This window comes from Balaenoptera borealis (genome assembly GCF_965194805.1).
Source record: "Balaenoptera borealis genome assembly, chromosome: 4".
NCBI classification, from domain to species: Eukaryota; Metazoa; Chordata; class Mammalia; order Artiodactyla; family Balaenopteridae; genus Balaenoptera; species Balaenoptera borealis.
In genome coordinates, this window is record NC_138861.1 from 15,734,105 (window position 1) to 15,758,420 (window position 24,316).

A 24,316-nucleotide genomic window follows, 5' to 3' on the forward strand; every position below is an offset into this window, starting at 1 on the left:
CTCCATCATTTCTCACTTGAACCACCATAACTGTCCTCTTAACTGGTCTCCCTGCAACCGGTTTTGCTTCTTCCATTCTGGTATCTGTTTTATAGTGAAAGTGACTTTTCTAAAACTTGTTCTTGAATGGTTCCCCAGAATAAAGTACAAAATCCTCAGTATGGCGTATGAGGCTCTTGATATATGGTGCTGCTTCAGTCTTTGGATTTTGTATTTCATCATGTGTTCTGTGGGTAACTCCCAGTAGCCCTCAGAACCTGTCCCACTGTAGCTCAGACCTGCCCTGTTCCCTGCTATTCCAGGTGAGCCCTCTGTCACTTCCCTGTGCTCCTGTGGCACAGTGTTTAACTCTAAGACAGTAAACTGCAATCATGTGTTTTCTTATTCTTTCTTAAACTTTTTTTTTTTTTTTAAGTATTGATAGATAGGGACTGTGGCTTTTTTCCATATATACTTATTGTTTTTAGCATATGGCTAATAGATATACAGTAAGAATGTTGAATGAATTAATGAGTAACCAAACTAAGATCAGTAAACCCTACATTCAACTCTGAAGTACCTTATTGCCTAGTGAGAAGTTTTACAAGTACAAACACTTTTTAAAAGCCATCATCAAACAATTACAATGTAGTGTGGTAGGAGCTATTAAATGTTGTGTTTTCAAGTAAAAAGTCATTAAATGCTAATAGCTCAAGGGATTGTCTCTTGAGGGTATATAATAGAATTAAATTTTCATGGCATTCAACCATGTTCCTTTGAAATGAGGTCTTATTATAACACTTAAGGTATTCAGAGTACTTTAAAAAACGTTTTTATTGACTCTTTAAAACTTTACTCTGTCTTTTGTTTTGTCAGTTTTATGAGGACTCGGCAAAAGTGAGGCAGGATGTATTAAGTTTCTAGATATCTTATTTGGCTAGTTAGGAGGTATGAAGATCATAGCTTATTTTTCTTTTCCTTTCTGAAACTACTACAACAATTTCTATTATCTAATAAGATTTCACATGACTTTACGCTTTATAGTTAATTAGCTAATTACAAGAAATATAGCGTTTTTTTCCTCTAAAGCAATTTAAGAAGACATAATGCATTTTTAAGAACTTGGGCCTATTACTTTTATGATCCCTCAGATTTAAAAATGCCATCATGACATAATTTTCCTCTTAACAATGGAGTAAAATATTGCTGAAAAAATTAGTGACAGCTTCTGAATTTTAAAGTTTTAAATGACGTGTGTCATGGACTTTTAGAATAGTCAGCACTATGAATATTAACTCTGAGGTTGCGAGGGCAGACTCTGTTTACTTGATTTTCAGATCGTGTCCCTCAGGGCTCTAGAATTCTGCGGGGTGTGTAAGGAGCCCGGTAGGGAAGCTGAGGGCTACGTGGGCAGGCTGTCGGTGAACTGCTGCAGCCCTCTTGCGTCTTCCACTCTTCAAGCATAGCTGCTGCCTGTTGGCCTTTATCTGTTATCTGTTGGCCTTTCTCTGTAAAGGATATTATTTAAGGGGAGAAAAACTTTGAAAATACCTCAAACTGTTGGTTCACTTGATGCAGATATGCAAGGAAATCACCTTGTTGACAACTGAGATAACCCATGAAAGTAGAAAATGTGCAAAACTTTTGCACTAACTGTTCTTTCCATGTGTCACGTACAGTGGCATCCTGAAAGACAGTGAAGGGGAGCTGTACATTTAAAAGTGCTAGGCAAGCAGTGTGTCCTGTCTCATCTGTTTTCCATCACAGACTTTCAGTCACCACGTGGTATTTCCAGGGTCTGCTCTTTAGAAGCTGTGAACCAGGGCCTGACTAGGTTTAGGGGGAGCTTGAGGTGGAAATTTTGGGGTTGGGAGAAACAGAATTTTAATTCTTCTTACGAGCAAGGGAAAGGGTTGCTGATCTGGCCAGTTTCATGGTGTTCACATCATAAGCCTAAGTACTTTATGCCAGGAAGCTGAGGGTCAAGTCATAGTTTTATAGATTTTGGCCAAAGGCAGTTCCAAGAGAAAAGTAAATGTTTAAAGGTGCTGACCATTACCCGAACGTATTCTTCCATTCTTTTGGTCCCTTACTTCTCTCCCCTGCCCCAAATAGGCTTATCCTAGGTGCAAAATGCAGGTCACTACCATAGTAACCACACAAATAGAACAAAAAAGAGTGCTGTTTGCTTTAATTTCATAATGATGAAAGGAAAACTACACAAGGAGATGCTTAGAGGTGACATAGATGATGGTATAAAAATCTGTCTATAAGAGATAGGTTGGAATGGACTTTGCCCACAAAATAATTTATATCTTAAGAAGCAGAATCTAGGGAGTAACTGCATCTTTTTAAACACTTTAAAAAGTTGGCAGTGTTGATTCAAAGTGCTGTTTAAAAACTCACTTTTAAAATAACATTTTTTGGGGAAACTGTAACTGTCAGTTTGAAGGATGGGATTCTTTTCAGCAGAGCTTGTAAAAATATCCATTGCCGTATGTGAGGCAGGTTTAGGGTAGTTTATCATAAATAAATGAGTTTGTCAAATATATACATACACACACACCCTTTTTTGGCCTCAGAGAAGAAATTCCAAGGCCATAGATACAGAAATATTGTGCATTTTTACAATACATGTCACAGATAAGTAGAAATTTGATTAATACACATATTAAAAGGAGACAGTTTAAGAACAGGGATTAATCATACCTGGGACAAAGATAGTATTGGAGGTTATCACGATTTGTGGACTTGGTTGGACTTGGGGGTCTTAGGAAGTGGTTGAGGGGGACATCACTCAGAAATATCTAACTCATCCTTTGTTCCACTGATGACTTATACAAGGAACATTATCTTCAATTGTGGTCAACTCCACTTGGCTCAAACTATTCCAGTAGCTTCGTTTCTAATTATAAAAGCAGTATATTTTTGTGATTAGAGTTGTGTTCAGTTCTACTACCCAAAGATAACCTCTGTGAACATGTTGGTGTGTCTTTTTTTCCTCTTTTTTGTATGGCTGTGCATATTATGTACAAAAGATGGATATGTAATATGTTTTCATATAATGTGCATATCTATTAAAATTGGAATCAAACTATGCATATAGTTTTTTTTTTTTAATTATTATTTATTTATTTATTTATTTTTGGCCGTGTTGAGTCTTCGTTTCTGTGCGAGGGCTTTCTCCAGTTGCGGCGAGCGGGGGCCACTCTTCATCGCGGTGCGCGGGCCTCTCACTATCGCGGCCTCTCTTGTTGCGGAGCACAGGCTCCAGACGCGCAGGCTCAGTAGTTGTGGCTCACGGGCCCAGTTGCTCCGCGGCATGTGGGATCTTCCCAGACCAGGGCTCGAACCCGTCTCCCCTGCATTGGCAGGCAGATTCTCAACCACTGCGCCACCAGGGAAGCCCGCATATAGTTTTTGTATAGGTTTTGTACACTGCATTTTTATCCTTTAACAGTTCTTCCTTATGTGCCTGCCGTAATCTAGGAATTTTTCTGTCCCATTAAATTTTCCTTGAAAGCATGACATTCAATGACTTCTTACTATTCTATTATATCATAATTTATTGAAATATCTTCTTATTGTTAGACATCTACATTGTTTTAGCTTTTTGCTATTGTAAATAATATTAATTTTTTTTTACCTCTAGAATTATTTTCTATTTGAACATATCTGATTATTTCCTGAAGAAAAATTCCAAGAAATGTAATTATAAATTTTAATAATCCTCAATTTAATGACACTGTGTTTGGGGAGAATTAGGTGAACCTAAGCTTTCATAGAGCCCAGATAATAGGATATTCAGGAGAAAATGGTAAGCCATAGTTACTCTGATTGCCTTTTCAGTAATCCAGCATTCTGATTGGATTTTAAATGGCCTAATCTTTAACATCTCTTTAATGTAGGTGTATCCAGGTTCTAACATAGTGTGGTTGCTCATTATGTAACAGATATTTGTTTTGACAGATAGTGTCATTAGAAACTGAGTCTTTCATTTCTTGTTACTGTTCTCAGAGGTACCTGAGACAGTCTCAACACCCAATTCTCATGCATAGAACAGCTTTTAGAGCCTAGTATCTTACACACATCTGGGTCACTGATGCTGTGAAAACATTCCACTTTACCATGACCCTACTGAATAAAAGAAAAGGAAAAATTTAAGAGAAAAGAAAATTCCTACATAGTGCAGAGGTATTCTATTGTGCTCTATGATAATCAACAAATTTTGCTTTTACTGTTGAATTTTAAACTATGTCTGGTATGTTGTTCTTTTGGATACACCTTGCAGTAGCTATTGGCTATAAGGTGAAAGATAACTGGTAGTTCTCTCTCTCCCTCCCCTCCTTTCCCTCTTTCCCTCTTTCCCTCTGTGCGTTTGTGTTTGTCTCTCATGTCTATTTTTTAAAATACACAATTTGGTTCACTTCAGTCATTTTTAGCATCCACAAATATTTAGTCAAGTATTTAATCTTCTAGTGAAATGCTTCACAGATTGGTCATATGAAATCATTGGTTTCTCTTTAGTGCTAAGTCATAGCAAATTATCATCGTTTTTTAGGTTGATTTTGTAGAGTGTTAAATGCTATTTAAATTTCACTTTGATATGAAGCCATTTATTTTTCTGCTAATCACTTAAAATAGCAAGAACTAATCAACTGAAGTTTTTCTCCTTTTTATGAATACATCAGTCTACCCCTGACTCACGTGCATGTTTCTGCCTTTAGGTCAGTGGGAACTTTTCCCAGCTATGTTTCCCCCCCCCCCTTCATTCCTAATTTCTCTCAGGAACAAATGGCAGCATAGTTAAATGTTAGAAACTTGTTGCTGAAGGTGCTAACCTAAACATCAGTGCCAGGATATGACTGAAACTTAATAGACTAATTAATTTGTCTACTGCACCTCTGACCTGGGAATTATGTACAGTGGGCTGTACTTTCAGAACTGAGAGTCTGGGATCCAAAGTAGAGAAAATGCAACTTTTGTGTGCTTTACACATCAACATGCAATTAATATTGGGTTCTTTTAGGAAACAGATTCTGAAAATGGAGCTTTATCCCATCACATGTTTTGGAAGTAAGATACTGCAAGATTCTGTATGCCTTTTTGTTTCAGTTTTCTTTTATATTTTATAGTAGTACTGAACAAAGCCCTCACATTATTTGATCCAAATATCCTTCTGACCTCCAGAGGAGCCAAATTATATAGACTACCACAATTTCTGTATTATCTGTTCCAATGTAGTATGCTCATTAACAACCACAGTCACTCTTAGAAAAAAATAGGAACTTGAAGCTTGAATGACATTTTAAAAAAGTGTTTATGTTATGAATTCCTGACTATGCTATTTATGCTTCTATCAGTAAGAAGATTAACTTTATTAATTTTATTTCCCCTTATATTCCTTTTCTCCCTTCTTCATTTTAGAGACAGTTTAAATATTCTTCAAGGGCAGTTAACATTTGACTGCCACTGAACTCACTATCAGCCCTGGATAGAAGCCAAAATGAAAAAAAACTGTTTATGTTAGCCTGTCAGTGTCTGGTTATGCATCTCTCTGGGTCTTGTGAACTCATAGAAGTACCAAATAAACCCTTTTCTGTTAGGATTTTATTTACAGCAGAGTTTTAATATTTTGGTAGTTTGTGGATTTGGAAGCACTCATTAGGCCACCAAGTGTCTGTTGAGCACAGGGCAGGCAGTCTTCTAGACACTGCTGATGAAGTGGTGAACAAGACGGGTGCTTCCCAGCTCTGTGGAGGCTTACAGTCCGGTAGCAATAGTCATACACAAAGTAAACACAAAGAGTAATAATGTAACTCAAGACAAGGCTGCTTATTATGTACACAGTGAAACAAGCTGAAAGGACAGAGAGTGGCTGGAAGATGTGTGAGATGCTGTTTTAGCCAAAGTATTCAGTGAATAGCTCTCAGGGAGGCAGTATTAGAGCTGAGAACTAAAGGATGAGGTGGTAGCCTTTGGGTAGATGCCGTTTTCATTCGGTTACTGGCAGTCACTTTACCGGAAGGAAAATGCAAGATTTCATATACTTTTCAGTGAAGGCATAGTGCATAGATATAGTAGATGCTCACAGGATATTAGGATGAACAGAATAAAGAGATACTGGCATATGATTTGAGAGGAAAATGCTTTACCTTTCTAAAGTTATGTTGCTTCCAGTGGTGGAGTGAAAGTTTTAGGTTTTGTGTGCATGTTGTTGTTGCAATGTAACGTGAACCTCACATTGCATTTTTTTTCCATTTGTTTACTTATTTAATAGGTTTCAGCGTGGTCAAGAGAGCGAATGTACCTGACGCGGATGTACTGTGCATAATCATCAAGAACGTTGTTTACTTCAGTTATCAGCAGCCTGTTTACCTGGTTGGTATCTAAAGCAAGTCAGATTTGCTGTGATAGTTCACCTCATGGTAATTAAATCATTGATTTGAAGGGAAGAACCATAAAATGAGTTTGTGTGTCAAGTAATATACAGGCAATTCACCATATGTCTAACCAGGTCACATAAAGGTTAGTTAAGGTGTTAAAGCAGTAATTTGAAATCTGGGGTAGGGGGTAAAGGGGAGGTGCTAGTGAAGGCAAGAAGTCGAGTTGTATAGAGGCCAAACAGAAAGAGTGACGTGGACTCTGTTTACTGCCTTGAAGTGAATTTTATTTGTACCCATTTCAAAAGAAAACCTGATGAACAGGTATGTTGGCAGTGTGTCTTCACTTCGACAGGTTGGGGGTGGGTGGGGGAGATGGAATTCTGTTATCTCTGCACACTTAGTGTTTGAAAGACATTCCAAGATCAGTAGATGGATAAACTTGGTTTCCAGTTGAGGCTTTAAAATGTTAATCTTGACCTGTTTCTTCTTGTTTATACACTGAGAACTACAATTTTAAAGATAGAAGAAATATTTATCCACAAACTAAGGATGGATTTGACTTTCGGTCAAGATTCATGTTAAATGTCCACGTTGCACAGTCTTTCCTTGGCTTGCCTCTCCTCTCACTCAGTTTGTTTTCATGCACACCTATACTTTCAGTGATCATGATTCCATTTCTTGCACCCCTTATCTCAAATCCTCATCATTTCTCAGTTATACTTTAACATAGCTTCCTAACATCTGTCTACTTTTCCCCTTTCCAAACTGTCTACCATTTCAGGAGCAGCAGGGATATCTGATCCTACCACACTCTCATCCATGACCTTTAATGCTTCCAGGATTACATCCTGTAGCATACAGGGCCCTTCAGCTTCATCAGATGCTTACCTGCCCTTCTGTCCTGGTCACTACCCTTTCCCTCCCTACATTATAGCCTATCGATTTGTAATGGTTCCTCAGTTTATCTGCTGGCTCATTCATTCACGATTCTGTCCTTTGGCACAGTGCTGTTTCCTCTTTCTGGAATGTCATGCCTACCTCTTCTCTTGTTTGCCTGCCGAAGTTTTATTTATCCTTCATGATTCTATTTAAAGGAAATATTTTTTCGTCTGTGATACTTTCCTTGGCAGAGTTTGGTACTTTCCCTCTGTCTTCTCATAACGCCTTGACTACATCTCTGATTTGATTCTCAATGTAAATGTTTTCATGGCTCCCTCACAGTACTCAGTAAACCCTTTGGGGACAGACACCGCCTTCTGTTTTCCTCTTCATCCCCAGCCTTCAACACACTAGCTAGCAGGGATTCAGCTGTCATGCACTGAATGAATAAATTGATAACTGCTTTGTGTTTTAGCACCATGCTATTTATAGTGGAGGAAAAATTATAAGAATATGATTTAGTTCCTGTTTTCAATCAGGTTGTGATTTTATTTGGTGGACAAGACTTAAACACATGAAATAATTGGGAACACAAGATAAAGTGTAGTATACAAAGGAATTATGTGTATTTTAAAAGTTCAACATATACATACACATACACACATAATACACATGGTGGTTTGGAGGAAGGGCAAAGATCAAGTTTAAGTTATGAGATCAGCTTCTTGGACTAGATAAAAGTTTCATGGGATAGTGAGGGAGTTGAGGGTGATTCGTGGTCTAAGGCATGAGCAAAGTGTTGGTTATTGGATTGATGAGTCCTTCTCCTGTGCATGTTTTGTCTAGCTTATTTTTAGTAAGTCTTAGATAGTTTATATAGGTTTACTGTAAAGGCAAATGTTGAATATTTTTATTTTGTAAAGGGCCAAAAATCAAATAGGGGAAATTAGAACAATGAATGAAAGTTGAGGTGGATACTAGGTATGTATTGGAAAGAGATTAATCCATATGAAACAGAATCTGGGCTGAATAAAGTTCTACAGGCAGATGCCCAAGTAGGAAATGGAATGATTGACAGCATCATCTTATAATGGCAGTGAGGTAAGACCTCTCTTTGGCTTGGTTCTAAAGAATAGTTGTGAACAGTATTAACTGGGGTCAAAGATGTTATGTCTAGAACACTCTTTACCCTCATGGGGAAAATGAAAAGAAAACCAGAGGTAAAGAACAAAAACAAGCCAAATTCATTAGTTTTCAGGTGAACAGTGAGAAAGGGTTTAAACTGAGTTGGGGCACGACTGTTTGATGGGAGAGGAACCATCTTCCTGGGGAGTCAAAAAAAGAGAATACCAGTGGGAAGGTGCTGCAAAAGGTTCACAAATTGAGCAAATAATTATGTAGGGCTCTAAAGGCTGAAATCTATAACCACAATGTTTAACCATACATTTCTCACTTGTATATTAGTTCCCTGAGTACATTGAAGATAATGCTGCCTCAGTCTAGGGTATGTGAGGCAGAAAGAAAGGGAACTCTAAGCCATGTTGTTTCCCTTGGGTCCTGAGGTCCCTAGCTGGTCATCTCCTCTGCACGTTCCATAGTCTTCCTATGTGCAGTTTGTATATGATGTTCAGAGTTTTTAGTTGTCTTTGTCTAGTGGGAGAAACAGGAAGACATACTTATATCCATCTCAGTCCCGAATCACTTATATTTTTTAAAGTTCCTGTTTGGTCCTTGCAATTTAGGATTAGAGCGTGCTGAATTGATAGCTTTTCAAACATAGGGAGGTAGTAGTGGCTTCAAGATGCTGCGTGTTTCTAGGCACCAAAAGACAAACAAACTATGATAATAGCTACATTTACCATATGCCAAACCCTCTTTAAAAGCACATTATAATTTCCACAATACCCTGTTTCTACCTCAACCCTATGTGGAAGGGAAGCTAGGGCAAAGAGAGGTTTTTAAGCTTTGCCCAAGACCCCAGACCATCTGATAACATAAACTCAACTTTTAGTCACTGTGTCCCCTTTACTGTTTGACGAATACATTTTTTTAGGACTCTGACATCCTAAATTGGGAATCACCAACTTTCAGCAAAGAATTAAGGAAATTGGTGATGGAACCAGAAGCTTAAAGTGATAGATTGAGAATTCTGTATGTGAGCCAAAAAGAACTACAACTACAGATTTAAGTTTTTCCCACACTTCTCCTTCGCGGTAGAATAATTTTTAGTTTTTATAATTAGGGAGTAACCAACACTATGAGTTAAAACCAGGGTAATAACTAAACTCTTCAACATAGAAGTAATAGTTCTTGACAATATGGTGGTCTGTGATGTTATTAGGTTGTCATGAAAACTTAAACTACAATTTGAAAGTGGGCCTGAGGGCCCATTGTACTTGCACATTGGGAAATTTTCCTAGACTAATGTAGTATGAGTTTCTTGACTTTGTCAAGTTTGTTAAATTCATAAGCTTTGTCAATTAAAGTCAGGTCCAAAGCAAACTGATAACTAACATTTGATATCTAGCCATAGCTTTCTTATTTTCTCTTAGTTTCTTGCTGGAAACAATCGGTAGAGGTGGCATATTACTAACACAATTTGGTAACATGTAGCAAAAAATCTCATTTGTTATTTTCCAGTTTTTAGGGTTAGTGGTTATATTTTCAGATTTTCACAGTTTGATGTAACTGTTTTCAGATATTACCTAGGAAAATGTCTTGTTTTGGTGTGACACATTTGAAGGCCAAAGCCATTTTAGGATACTTTTGCCACAACTGAGGGAATCCAGCCGTCCCGTAAGTACCTGGTGAATTTCAACAGAATTCTGGTTAGTCCGTGTGGTCAGTGCTTCAACTTGAATTGTTTGTTTTGAATCAGATACTATTACAAATTAATCTAATACTACCCTCCCCCCCCCTTTTTTTTTGTCTAGAAACTTAAGCCAGCAATACTAATGCATGGGGGGGTTATTATGATGATGATGTAAAAATCAAACATTTATGAAATAACAAAGCAAGAATTGTTCAAGACACAGTAAGACACTGGGTCTGGTTAATTTTTCCACCTGACTTCTTATAAATTCAGGCTTCTGCAACATTGCTTACGATATTTTCAACATGTCGTAGTTCCTGATGATAAAAATTTCTGTAGTTTTGCCAGAGCTTTAAGTTTTTAAAGATTTTTTTTTTTTGCCTTTATCACAAGTGTTGAACATGTGAAGAAATAGTGTTTACTGAGTTGTACAATACGTATAGGCTGAATTACTATGAGGCTGCTGGATTGCTAGTCAACTTAGATTATTACTCATTTCAGCGTTTCTTTACCATATCGTTAGCTGTGCACTAAGGCCACTGTAATTGCACCAGACTCGTTCCTCTCCTTTATGCTGAATTGAATGTGTTACCAAGTCCTGTTACTTCATCCTCTTTTCGTCTCCAGAGTTTACCCTTAAAGTGCATTCTCATTTTCCTAATCCTTTCCAAGGCTTTCATCCTTGAATGACTGGATTTTGGCACAGATTTTTAACTGATTTCTCTGCTTCTGTTTTTTTCCAACTCCCTGCAGAAAAGCTGATCTGAGTTGTAAGGTACATGGTAGTAGGTACATTATAAGGATGCAGTAAATGCTTATTGATTGGTTAGAATGTTGGAACTTTAATGACTTGAAGCCATATTTTATTTTATTTATTTTTTTGGTTTGGTGAAAAATCTTATGAAATTCAACTAGGTTCTTTCTTTACACGCTTTCTACATTTTAGTTGTGAAATGTGCACTCTGGCTGTCCTATAGGTGATGAAAGAAAAAAAAAGTGCTGGTTATTAACTTTGAGTGAGTAAACATTTAGTAGTTCAAAATAGTAAAGTTGAAAGTAATATTTTCTTTATAGAGGTTTTCCATTTTTATCTGTAAAATATATGTAGACATTTAAAAAGATTAAAAATTATGGTGAAAGTTAGCAGGTGGTGTGGGCCACATAAACAAGCAAAAGAAAGAAAAATTAGCATTTTATAGGACTTTCTCACATCCGTGAGATTGTTGAATTGATAACGATTCGTTTTGGGGAGCTTATTTTCAGTGCATGGCTTTCTGTGCTCAAGAAGAAAAATAAAAGGTTAATCTAATTCTAGTTTGTTGCTTTTTCATCAGAGTCTTTGAGTAAATTTTAAATTGTCTGATAAGTGTGCAGTGAGAGCTGTGTGAACAGTCCTTTGCTTCTGTTGTTTTGTGTTTCACACATCACTCATCCATGCCCAACAGGTGTTCTGCCAGCTGTGCCCAAAACGTTTCACATGATTTAGAATCTGTTTCCACGCTTACCTTGCTCAGGGGCTATTTGCTGTAAAAGGAGTTCTCTGATTACATAGTTCTTTGGCACAGGTGAAGGGCTAGAAGACAGAAAAGCGAGTCGGATTTGAGTTCGACCTGCCTGTCGTTGTTGCTTCAGAAAGAGGAGGAAGCGGGAGATGAGCATTGGTTTTGTGTAGCCCTGGTGCTGGTCAATTGATTTTTCTTTTCACCTTCTGTACTTTGGCATGTATATTATATTGTGGCAAGGAAGAACTTAAATGCAGTCAGAGTAACTTTATTTTCACAGCTGCGTGAAGATGCAGTGAAGGAGTTTGAATTCTCAGAAATTTTAGAGCTCTGTGGCCTATTAAAATAGAGGAAAAGAATCTCTACATTTCACCACTTTGATGAAGAAGTAAAAAATATGTAAGGTATTTTCTATCTGTGAAGTTAACTGATGAGTGATCATAACTGACTGGGAACATGTAGGAAATTTTGTGGATATATCGTACTCCTGTCAAGATAGTAAACAAATTTTAGAACTTCTGAATATTTACGTTTCATGCTGCTGAGATTAAACTATTCTTGGTTTACTTGTGATTAATCAACCAAAGAAACAAATCTCAATAGGCAGTAAATTAAACAGAGCCATTTTCATGCTCATAAGTAGGGTTTGCCTTCAGCCATAAATAATCATGGTTGAAACATTTCATTTTCAAACTGTAGTTATATGTAACAGATACTATGTTTAAATGTCATCTTATAGCTAATATCACATTTAACTGTTGCTGCCACTTTATGGCATACCATTATTGGACTGAATTCTAGCCTCAGAGTATAACACCAAATATAAGCAGGTGTTAAGAATTTTTACCTTAGAGTTGCAAGCATACGATAGAGTATGTCCATGCAGATAAAATGGTCATATGTGTAATACTGAGAATATGTTTGCATTTTGTGAACAAAATAAAACTGATTAGGAGCTAGGGATTATCTAATACTTTCTCCGCATATTGTACTGTATTGTAGAACAGCTGTGATCTAAAGCACTGCAGTATCCTCAATCAGCAAACCTTCCACTCTTAAATTTTTACTTTTCCCTATTACTAGAAAATTAAAACAGCTAGACCTCTTCATTCCAAAGAATATCTCAGTATAATGCAGTAGTCTCGTATGGCGGTGAAAAGAGCTGGCCCCGGAGTCAGTTGTCCTGAATGTGAATTCTCACTCTTCCATTCACTACTTGTCTTTACCTGTAAATGAGGATAATAATAATAGTACCTAACACATAGGTTTGTTTGAATGTTAAATGAATTAATATGTGTTGAGTGCACAGGACAGTGCCCTGCCTAAGCAAGTCTGGCTGAGCTGTCATCATTCAGAGGCTCGGTCCTCCCATCCATACCTGATGACTGTAGGTTGAGAAATACTACTGTGGGAAAGTGGAACTTCATATATTGTCATTTCCTATGGTTTTCATTTTTAAAGTGAAGGAAATTGAAATTGAGTGCTGTTAAATGAATTGTTTAAGATTAAACAAGTAATTAGTGGCAGATTTGGAACTGGAATTTAGGCCTTTTTCTCAATGTTCGGCATCTGCTCTGTTTTTTCTCTCAAGAGCATTGAAATAATTTTAATAGTTGTCTTGTACTTTTGATGCTCAAAATTTCTCTTTTCTTTAATTTGTAATTTCATGAAAATAGTTAAAATGTTGCAAATGTATACAGTAGAAACTATTTAATATTCATATATCTCTAAAATCCCTTTAAAAATTCTCACTTGGAAAATGGTTTGTATGTCTTGTTATACAAGAATACTAAAATAAGGAAACCAGACTTCTCTTCTACATCTTCTCTTCTATCTGCCAGGGTCTGAAGCTACTTAACATTCTGTGCCATAACAAGTGATAGCAGTTTTTAAATTCATAGGTTAGCTCTTAAAATTAATAATGTATTCTTGCTTTGCATTTCTCTGGAGGCCAGGATTCAATTTATCACACTTCCTGTGTAGATAGGTATCATAGCTAAAGAGAAATTGTTTTGTTTGTTTAGATGACCTTGTATACTTTCCTTCAAGAGCCTGATGATTTATATTGGAATTTTTGCAAAGCTTTGTGTTCACTGTAGGGTATCAGACAGTTAGATGGTGATGGGCGTGCTTTTTGGGTTGTTCCAGTGGTCAGTGAAGCTTCCTGAAGGCAGGACTATGAATAGGTCCTAATTACCTGCCCTCAGTGATTTTTCTTTTTGTATTGAACTTTTTGCCTTATTGTGACGCTACCACAGTGTTTATAGTGCAACCTGTATACCTGCATTGGCTGGAGAGGTTGAATGGCTTGGCTGTCTGGGACATGTAATAGATTCCAGCCTTTTTCCGTGACATCATTATTATAACAGACTTCTTTGAGAATATGAACAGCAGCTGTGCACTTTTTGTGAGTTTTACATTATGAACCATAACAACCTTTTCAGCTCTATACAAGTGATAGGGCAGCTTGGTGCTTAACAAATGAAGCCAGGCTCTGAGCTGTGAAACTGTTAACAGATCTAGTAATGACATGGGCCCCATGTATGGAACATTTCATAATACAACTGGGGAAAACAGGGGTGACCGTCACTTAGCACATTGGCTAAAAGGTTTTTCTTTGCCTCTCGTTCAGTATAACTTCACAGAATCAATGAGAAATTGACTTGCAGTTTGTGTCAGTAGATGTAGCATATCTTCAGTTGAATTTTATTTTGAAAATATCAAGTTTTCCAGCATTTGAGTGTTCCATTTCCAGCCTTTAAATAGAAAAAAAGCAAGTATTATTTTCCTCGAAGGTAAAAACAAAAAAACAAAAAAACAAAAAAAAAACCCTTACTTTTACCTTAAAGGTAAGAATCTAACGTGATGATGTGAAAAAAATATCTTGATTAAAACATCTATGGATTATGTTTGTGTAGGAAAATAAATATATCTATTTCTAATCTGTGTAATAGTAAAGCAGAAATAAATCATTTTAGCAGGGAAATTTATATAACGGTTACAGGCCTATCTTTAAAATTCTTTACATATTGTATCTTATCAGACTTTTTCTTTATGAATAATAATTTATTACTGTGATTTGCAGTGACAAACTATATGCCTTCCATGTGTCTGTTTTTTGTAGTAAAAAAAGGTAATAACTTGGAAATAATGTCTTTTCCTGGGATATGTAAAATTCTGCAGAGTGTTTTAAACAAGAAAGAACAAAATTCCTGAGATAGGAAAATTTTTAGTAGAATATCCTTTATGATTCCCTATTTCATTATAAATTTATACTATGAGAATAACAATGATCTCACAAATAATCATGTACAATCCTTGCTAAAAGAAGTGAGTACTTACTAGGCATATACCCAGAGGAAACCATAATTCAAAAAGACGCATACACCCCAATGTTCATTGCAGCTCTATTTACAATAGCCAGGTCATGGAAGCAACCTAAATGCCCATCGACAGATGAATGAGTAAAGAAGATGTGGTACATATATACAATGGAATATTACTCAGCCATAAAAAGGAACGAAATTGGGTCATTTGTAGAGACGTGGATGGATCTAAAAGAGAAAAATATCGTATATTAACGCATATATGTGGAACCTAGAAAAATGGTACGGACAAACTGGTTTGCAGGGCAGAAAGAGACACAGATGTAGAGAACAAACATATGGACACCAAGGGGGGAAAGTGGTGGGGTGGTGGTGGTGGTGGGATGAATTGGGAGATTGGGATTGACATGCATACACTAATATGTATAAAATGGATAACTAATAAGAACCTGCCATATAAAAAATATAAAATAAAATTCAAAAATTCAAAAAAAAAGAAAAGCCACTGATAGAGACCAATGAATATATCTATAAGTAAGAATTACCTGTTTTAATATAACAAAAATTGTATCTATTACCTGCTCATAGTTTAAACGTTGAATTTCTGAAATTTCTTTTGGCTTTGTATCAAGCATGTAATCTCCTGTAAAAAGAAATTGTAAAGTTGCCTTTTAAAAATACTACTTTTTTTCTAATTACAAAGGTAATACATTTTAATTATACATTGTAGCAATAGGTAACATAAAACATTGATTGCCCCCCTCATTCAGAGAAAATCCATGTTAACTGTTAGCTAACGTCTCACATAGTTTTTTTCAGTGTACATCCTATGTTTTGAACTTTCTTTTTCTTCCTCTTTATATTTGAGCATCTTTCCACATCAGTACAATAAAGTTCTAAAAGGTTAAAAAAAAAAAAAAGAAAAAGAAAAAGCTACCACTTCAAAAGATAAGTGAAGAGCATGAAAACGCAATTTCAAAAAGAATACGCATGTATATAATAAATATTGGGAAAAAAAGAAAAGGAAAAAAAAGAAGTGAGTACTGCCATGCCATATTGGCCAGTATATTTGAGTTATCTCTTACGAATCTTTCAGCAACAAACTCTAATTTTTTAGATTGTCGTCGTCACTACTTTTTTTGAATGGGAATTGATTACTTCTTGTTTAGCATTGAAAGAATATGAAATATTTTTCTTTTTCAGATTCCAAGTGAAAATGAAAGGAAAATTGTGGCTTTTAAAAATGTCAATCTTGAATTTGTCAGGGAATAGTAATTCTAAACTTCTATCAGTTTTGCCATTTTGTTCATATAACACTTGGCTTGATGTGAGGGTCCATTTTTATGAGTGAGTCATCTAATACATGGAGGAAAGATTGCTCTGGGGAAAGCTCTTATAATATGGCTTCTTACAGAAGGCACTGGGGCAAATTTGAAATAAGCTACATATAACTGATTTTTCAGTGCCAAAAATTGAATTTATAGTACATATATTTAAGAATAGGCTAAAATTATGAATTATGAGTGAACTATGAATTTACAGTGTTTAGCTTCAATCACTAAATTTTCCAGTCAAGCAAAAAAGTCAACATTAAATCAGTATGCTGTTTCCTTTCAAATGCTATATTTTGAGATTAGAACTCATAGTTTATATCATAATATTCAAAAGTGCAAATTCAGGGGAAAGACCTGACTTTAGTAGACAAAATATGACATCACAATCTGTGTATTCTTGTGATTAAATTTCGATCGATTACTGTCGCTCAAAGATAGGAGATTTAATGGTAGGTCTATTGAATAAGTCTGGGAAGAAAGTTTAAACATAGCATTTCCTGAACTCCCATAACAAGTATTATTTTTTAATTTAGGAAAATTTTACCTGTAACTACTAGATGAGCTTAACACTACTTACATTCTTATCTAGAAGTGAAGGTAGCTTTAACAAACTGGATAAAGTGAAATATTTGCTGGCCTAAGATTGTTTAGGAGTATTGGTATGGAGTAAGCCCGTTTTGAAAACTAGTCACAATTCTTCCCAGATACCTTCTTCTTTGAACTTATTAGTGGCTGTCTCTCATGTGAATTAATCTTTGTTGTATTAGACTGTAAGTTCCTGGAGGGTTGGATACTTTCTTTCCCTGTATCTCTCTGTGATTGGGGGTGGAGTAGGTATTTAATACACTTGTGTCAGCCAAAGTAATCGTCTTGCTCCTAAGCAGGATTTTGGAGTCAGATCACATACCTTTGTGTGACAGGATCAGCCAGACAAGTAGCCAAGGGTGGTGTAGTAGATTCAGTTTTCTGGCCTGTCTGGGCTCCTTTAGCACCATTCCCTCTTACAGTTTCATTCTATACCTGGAAAAGAGGCCTCGCCCAACGCTTCATCCCCTCTGGCTATTCATGGCCTTCGTCCTGACCACACTTGTCCCAACACACTTCTCTTAGTTCCCACAAATTCAGATCATACTACTGTACCTGTTGCTGCCATTTATGGACTTCCATTAGGTGTGAAGTCCCTTACATATGCAAATTTATTTAATTCTCACACTCCTGTGAGACAGTCATTTTATATGCAGGAACAAGTACCTTGTCCAGTGACTCACACCAGACAGGGTAGAGACCAGAGACCTCCCTCCCTCCCTCCCTCCCACTCTTTCTCTCTCTTTTTCTCTTTCTTTTCTTTCTCTCTTTCTTTCTCTATCTCTTCCTCTCTTTCTTTCTTTCTTCTTCAGGTGTCTAGGATTCAGCCCAGATTTGCTAAATCACAGTCTCTGCCTGGGCTTGTGCAGAGATGGGGAGATGACACGGAGTGGGAGGTGGTGAAGCGTGCCTCGCTAAGGAGTGTGGCCATTGCTCTGCAGCCGGTTGGCAGGCTAGGCAAGTTTTAAAGCAGTTTATTAGTGTCTCTGACAACAGTGAATGAAGGTAGGCAAAAGGTGTGCCATCAAACAGGTAATTAAACATGTCTCTATTTTGTGAAATGTATAACTTAGGGTAAACGTATTTGTCAAGGAATTGTATTCTGAAAAGGATAAAAGGTGAAGTCAGTTAAGAGACTAGCCTTTCTTTGCAAGGGTGGGTTTGTATTTCTAATTTGTCTCCAAATGAAAATTCATTCATTCTTTTCATTCATTCAGGAATGTTAATTGTGTTAATTGTGTGCCAGACACAAATTATGTTACTCCCTCACAGAAGACAATTTGGTCTTACTGAGCTTATATGTGGAATAATGGAAATGGGTGATTTTGAATCTGGTGAGGAAAGACCTTTTAATTGATAGAAAAGAACTATGCTAGTTATCTCTGCCTCTCATTTATATTTTCCTCATATCTTAGCATTTAAAGGGAACTATAATTTTTAAAAAAATCACAATTAACCTTTTAAAAGAAAAATACTTGGTTTCATTATCAAGTACAGAGGAATGTGCCACAGACTGCTTAATGCCACTTTTGCAGGTTTTTTGTTGTTTTTTTTTTGGCCAGTCTCCAGTTTCTGCTGAGTATTTGGAAATGGTTGTGTTTTTCTTTTTTTTCCAGAAATCTTATTGTGGGGGGAAAAAACAGTCTCATTTAGACTTTGGTTTTAGTATTTGCCATTATATTTCTTTGGTCATTGCCATTAAAATATTAGTTCGGATTCCCTTTATAGAATGTATTTTTTACAGTAAGGTAGAGGCATCTTAAGCTAGTTCAGCTTTTACTAGCAGGTGATAGAAAAGAGTACCTGACATAGGCTTTCAGTTAATTTCCTTTTATAAGAGCCAGAGATCACAAAGGTGAACCTACTCAGATTTATGAAATTTTTACTGAACTGACCGATACTTGGAGGTTTGAGACATGATGGTTTAGTGGGGAAAAAGAGTTTTGGATTTGTAATCATGCCTCTAAGAGGCTTACAGATTGCTAGATCTTCACCCTCACAAGTTCCTTACCATAAATTTCTTAACCAAGACTCAATTTTCTCATCTGCAAAATGGATGTGTTAATTCCTATGTGATGGAATTGCTGAGAATAAAATGACTTCTGAAAAATAAGTATCAGACTTAATATTAAGTCTTAATAAATGTTGTTTTTCTCAAATAAAGTTTTCCAGCCTCTAAATAGAAGCATGAGTAAGCACATCACATGTGCAGATCATGAAGACAAAAAGTTCTTGTATGTTTTGTTTGTTTATTTATATTGACTTTATTATTTATTTATTTATTTATTTTTAAAAATTTATTTATTTATTTTTGGCTATGTTGGGTCTTCGTTTCTGTGCGAGGGCTTTCTCTAGTTGCGGCGAGCGGGGGCCACTCTTCATCGCGGTGCGCGGGCCTCTCACTGTCGCGGCCTCTCTTGTTGCGGAGCACAGGCTCCAGACGCGCAGGCTCAGTAGTTGTGGCTCACGGGCCCAGTCGCTCCGCGGCATGTGGGATCTTCCCAGACCGGGGCTCGAACCCGTGTCCCCTGCATTGGCAGGCAGATTCTCAACCACTGCGCCACCAGGGAAGCCCAAGACTTTATTTTTTAAGAGCAGTTTTAGGGTCACAACCATACTGAGGGGAGGGTATAGAGATTTCCCATATACTCCCTGCCTCCACACATGCATAACATTCCTCATTATATCAACATCCGCCTCCAGAATGGTGCATTTGTTACAACTGGTGAACCTACATTGACGTAGTGTAATCACTCAAAGTTTGTAGTTTACATAACAGTTTACTCTCCGTGGTGGTGTACATTCTGTGGGTATGGACGAATGTATGACATGCATGTACCCATCACTGTGGTATTTTCACTACCCTAAAAATCCTATGTACTCTGCCTATTCACCCCTTCCCCTGACAACCACTAATCTTTTTACTGACTCCACAGTTTTGCTTTTTGTAGGGTATCGTATACTTGGAATCATACAGTATGTAACCTTTTTTGAATTGGCTTCTTTCACTTAATAATGTGCATTTAAGTTCCCTCCATGTCTTTTCATGACTTGAGAACTCATTTCTTTTTAGCACTGAATAGTATTGTTTGGATATACTACAGTTTATCCATCTACCTACTATCGAAGGACATCTTGATGGCTTAACGTAATGTTTTATATTCTTATTTGAGTCTTTTTTTCCTAGTCATTTGAGAGGGATTTAAATAGTACAAATTTACATGTAATAAATATAATCAGTTGTATCTTAACTTTGTAATTCATCGTTCTTACATTTTTCTTAATGCTATTCAGGGAATTTACAGTATTGCAAATGCAAAATCAAAAACGAAATCACTGTGCAACACAAACTCCAGCTGATCTTGAAAACTAGACTGCATTCTCATCCCACCTTTTATTCAGTATTCCTTGCTTCTCCATTATAATGGGCTGTAACATTTTGCATTTGTAAGAGTTTTCCTATTTCCAGAATATTTTTATGTCCATTAATGAATTCTGTCCTTTGACAGCTCTGTTTTTAAGCACTTCTCCGTGTTGTTTAGACCCTATCCATTGCTGTCATCTTTCCGATGCTGAGCCTTCAGTCCTTCTCTTTGCTGCTTCTTGAATTTTTTTTTCTCTCTGGAGAAGAGATTCCTTTGTAATATACTGCTGGTATAGTTACACAGTTCATCCTTATAATAGGATATGGGTAGGTTCAGCTCTTTGGGACAGTGCTGTATACACTGTGCTTTTCAGGAACATTCAGTGGCTTTTTTCTCCCACCCAGAGCATAGAGATGAGATGGGAAATGAGCTAAGTGCCTTTATCCTTTTTCTATATTCTTTCTCTTATTAAACCAAACTGGTTTACTCCTTGGGTCCCAGAACAAATCTTGCTCAATACCCTTTCTCGGCTTTGCGGATTCCATGTTTGAGTGAAGAGTGAGACTGACTCTATTTCAGATTTTGATTGTATAAACTGTGCAACTTCGGCTAAATCATTAAACTTTCTACCTGTACGATGCAGATCATTATGGCTGCCACATGTGGCTGCTCAGACTGTTTACTGCACAACTCTGGGGACGCTGTTCACATAGATTACAATGTTTGGAATGCCCGACCTCCTCTGCAGGATTGTGATGAGAATTACACGAGCTCATAAAGAGAGTAGTTTTACATAATGATAAAGAGTAGGGACTTGAGAGCCCGAATTCCTGGGATTATAACTGAGCCATTCCACTTATTAGCTGCATGGTCTTGTGAAAATCATTTAACCTTTACTGTACCTCACTTCCCATATTTTTAAGATGGAAACAACAGTGCCTATCTCATAGGGATATTTTGAACATCAAATGTGTTAATATTCATAAAGCACTTAGAACTTAGTTCCTGGCATATACTGAACACCTAGTATATGTTAGCTAGTTTTCTTACAGTAGGAAAATTATTTACTGTGGTGTTGATGCTGTTTAACTGGTAGTTCGTTATATAAGGTTTATTCTTCACCTTTTTGGTCCTTCTGCATTAGGTCTTCTCTAACCCTTCTACTTCGATTATCTTTTCTTCTTTAGAATTTTACACAGCAGGAATTATATAGTAGGCATGAGATTTAGCTTGGAACTTAATGCTGCTTTATAGTATGCATATTTCTCTTTCTAGAGGACCAGGACCATCATCTGTACCTTTAAGGTTTTCTCAGCTTTTATCACCTTCTGCCTCAACTATGACTGGTGTTGGTGGAAAATGATCCAGTGTTGCCCTGTGCACTGTAGGGAGTTGCTCTCCTAAGAGTCTGAGGATTGAGAACCAGAAAAGACAGCAGAAGTGGTATACTTATGGTCTCTTCTTTTTAAAGGCTTTTACAATCCATTTGATTATTTAAGATTAACATGCTCAACAGTGAACCATTGAAAATGTAATTAAATTCTATGGTATATGGTCAGACTAACAGAAAGCAGTAGGAGTTTAGAAGAAAGCAGTGTCTGTAAGAGCTGGGTTAATGAGAAGAGGCTTCCTGTGGGGTGCAACTTAAATGGAGTTGTAAGTGAACTGATTATGCTGAACTAGACCTTCAGACAATGCTGATAATGTTCATGCTTATGTTAATACCAATAGGTAATAGTTACTAATATTAATCCTAAGAGCAAACGCTAACGCAGCTTGCTATGCTAGATGTTGCTCTTAGTGCTTTACACATATTAACACATTTAATTCTTAAAACAAATCTATGAGGCAGGAACTACTATTATCCCCAGGTTAAAAATAAGGAATTTGATATTGCCAATAGATTTTATTTAGTTGTGATCATGATTACAAATTTAACTTTATTTCACAATAAATGAAAGCCTTTACAGTTTCTTGAGATCCAACATTTTGAAATTATGTTCCATCATACTTTCTTTAATCATGCCTTATAATCTTTCTTTTATTTCTTTTTAAATGAAAGTTGTTTTTATGATAGCTCCCTCATGATAAAGACCTAATATAATTATCAACAACAACACAAAAAGATAAAAGACTTTCCTGGTTTGGAATGTGGGGTAGCTTATTTTATAACTTCTTTTATAATTTAGGTCAGCACATCAGATTTTAATGGTTTCTTATTTGTTTGATTAAAAACAACTGGTAAAGCTCATCTCCAGCAAGAAAGAACAGAGTTTTGAGTTTGCAAAATATTTATGGTGGTAGAGTTCTGGATTTAATTTCTAGCTACGTGGGTGCCAGTAACAGACTAGAATTTGCTTTTTAACAACTTTGATAGACTTAATGGTACTCTTGTCTAACTTTATAACATAAATTGTGGATCATTGGCAAATCCCATCAGTAGTTTTTTTGGCAGCCTTTTGGTGGAAATAGACTTTGACTTTTATTATGTTGTTTAAAGGAAAAAAATTGAAATTAATCTATCATTTTTTTTTACTCATCAGAGAGACTGTCCTGGTTTCAGTTTACAACTGCGTCTTTTTCTAATGAGATGTAGGCTGTATTCTTTGTGATATCAAAGAAAATTGTTTAGTTTCTAATAGAAATCATTTAAGAGGTAGCTAAAGGTGTCCAGACTTGATTGTGATTAAAAAAAAAAGTCTTTTCAAGTGTGGATTGCTATGTTGATGCACACAGGGTTCAATTATTATTGGTTTATGCATTTGCCAGAGAAACAAACAATCTGTAGGGCAAGTGTTGTTGAGTTCTCTAATTGGGGCCATATTTCATGTGGGTATTTACCTATCTTTCTTCTCATTCACAGATCTTACTGTGGATTAGTTTTAACAGTCCTGTGTTTGAGCATGGCTGTGAAACTCGATGCCTTACGCAGGAGGCATGCCTTCTATGGCGGTATAGAAGGTGTGATTATAAAGTGTGAGACTGGTTTCCACTTTATGGACAGACTGTGCCCATGGAGTCTGCCTCCTTTGGGTGGTTTTTTCCTGTTGCAGTGTGTGGGTGGGAGAATGTGTGTAGCAATTCTTTGTGGCTCTTCCTTTTTGTTTTTATTTTTCCTTAGGAGACTTCAGGATGTTTGAAATCAGCATTTGCTCTTTCATTTCTCTCTTATCTTTTTTCCCCCATTGTCTGCACTATAAATGTAGATGAAAAACATTTTCCTTTGACCTACCTTTCCTATATTACTTTAGCTCATCACAGGGTTGCTTCGTAGATGATCTCGTGATCATTTTTTACTCAAGTCTAGGAAGTAACACATAACTTCAAATAGTGAACTAAAGTATTTAATCAACTCTAAGATATAAGACATAATCCGATTTCAGAGATGTAACAGTGTGAAAACATGCCTGTAGTGGTGGTAAAGTGTTATTGATTTAAGATGTACCTTTTTCCAGGATGTCACAATGAAAAACATGCAGGCCGTTGTATCAGTGAAATATGGTAACTTTTATTAGGTCCTGGCTACTGTGGGTTATCACTCATGTTTGATATGAATTAAGAAGCATAATATGGATGGAACCAAGATAAACATGCGTGCTAAATTCCATTCTTTGATCATTTCTGAAATCAACTCTTTTAAATGGGCCATTTCTTAATTATGGAACCTGACTACTACATGTGTTCTTAAAATACATATGAGAGAAAAAAAAGAAAAGGAAAAAAAGAAGCTTTCTACTTCTCAACCTATCAATTCATCACCCATCAGCATTCTACTGAAAAAGTAGTACTAGTGGTAATAATGTTATCTTTGGATCATTCACATATGGTCAGCAAAATATTGTGTTTAATATCATGAGCTTCAGAGGAAAGTAGACCTAGGCTCTACTTTGTGCTGGGGTCTACTTGGAGACCTTGAGCAAATTACTTCATTTCTTTCATTTTTCTCGGATAATAGCCGTACGTAACACATAGAGCTGTGTTGAGGATTAAATGATTAATATAAGGAAGACACTTTACACAGTGTCCGAGCATATGGCAGAGATGTTAGTCTGCTAGGGTGGCCAAAACATCGTACCACAGACTGGGTGGCTTAACGACAGAAATTGCTTTTGTCACAGTTTTGGAGGCTAGAAGTCCAAGGTCAGCAT

The 24,316-nt window shown here is 36.5% G+C and overlaps 1 protein-coding gene across 4 annotated transcripts in view; it reads left to right on the top strand.

Annotated features, from left to right (window-relative positions):
* Positions 1–24,316, top strand: part of BMPR1B (bone morphogenetic protein receptor type 1B) — a 409,475-nt gene that overhangs the window by 189,553 nt on the left and 195,606 nt on the right. For 3 of the 4 annotated variants that reach the window (XM_082391723.1, XM_082391722.1, XM_082391726.1), the window contains exon 2: positions 6,260–6,360. The gene's annotated coding sequence lies outside the window, so the exon portion shown is untranslated. Of the gene's footprint in view, positions 1–6,259; positions 6,361–13,177; positions 17,836–24,316 lie in introns of those variants that run through there. The other variant, XM_082391724.1, reaches the window with a different exon arrangement.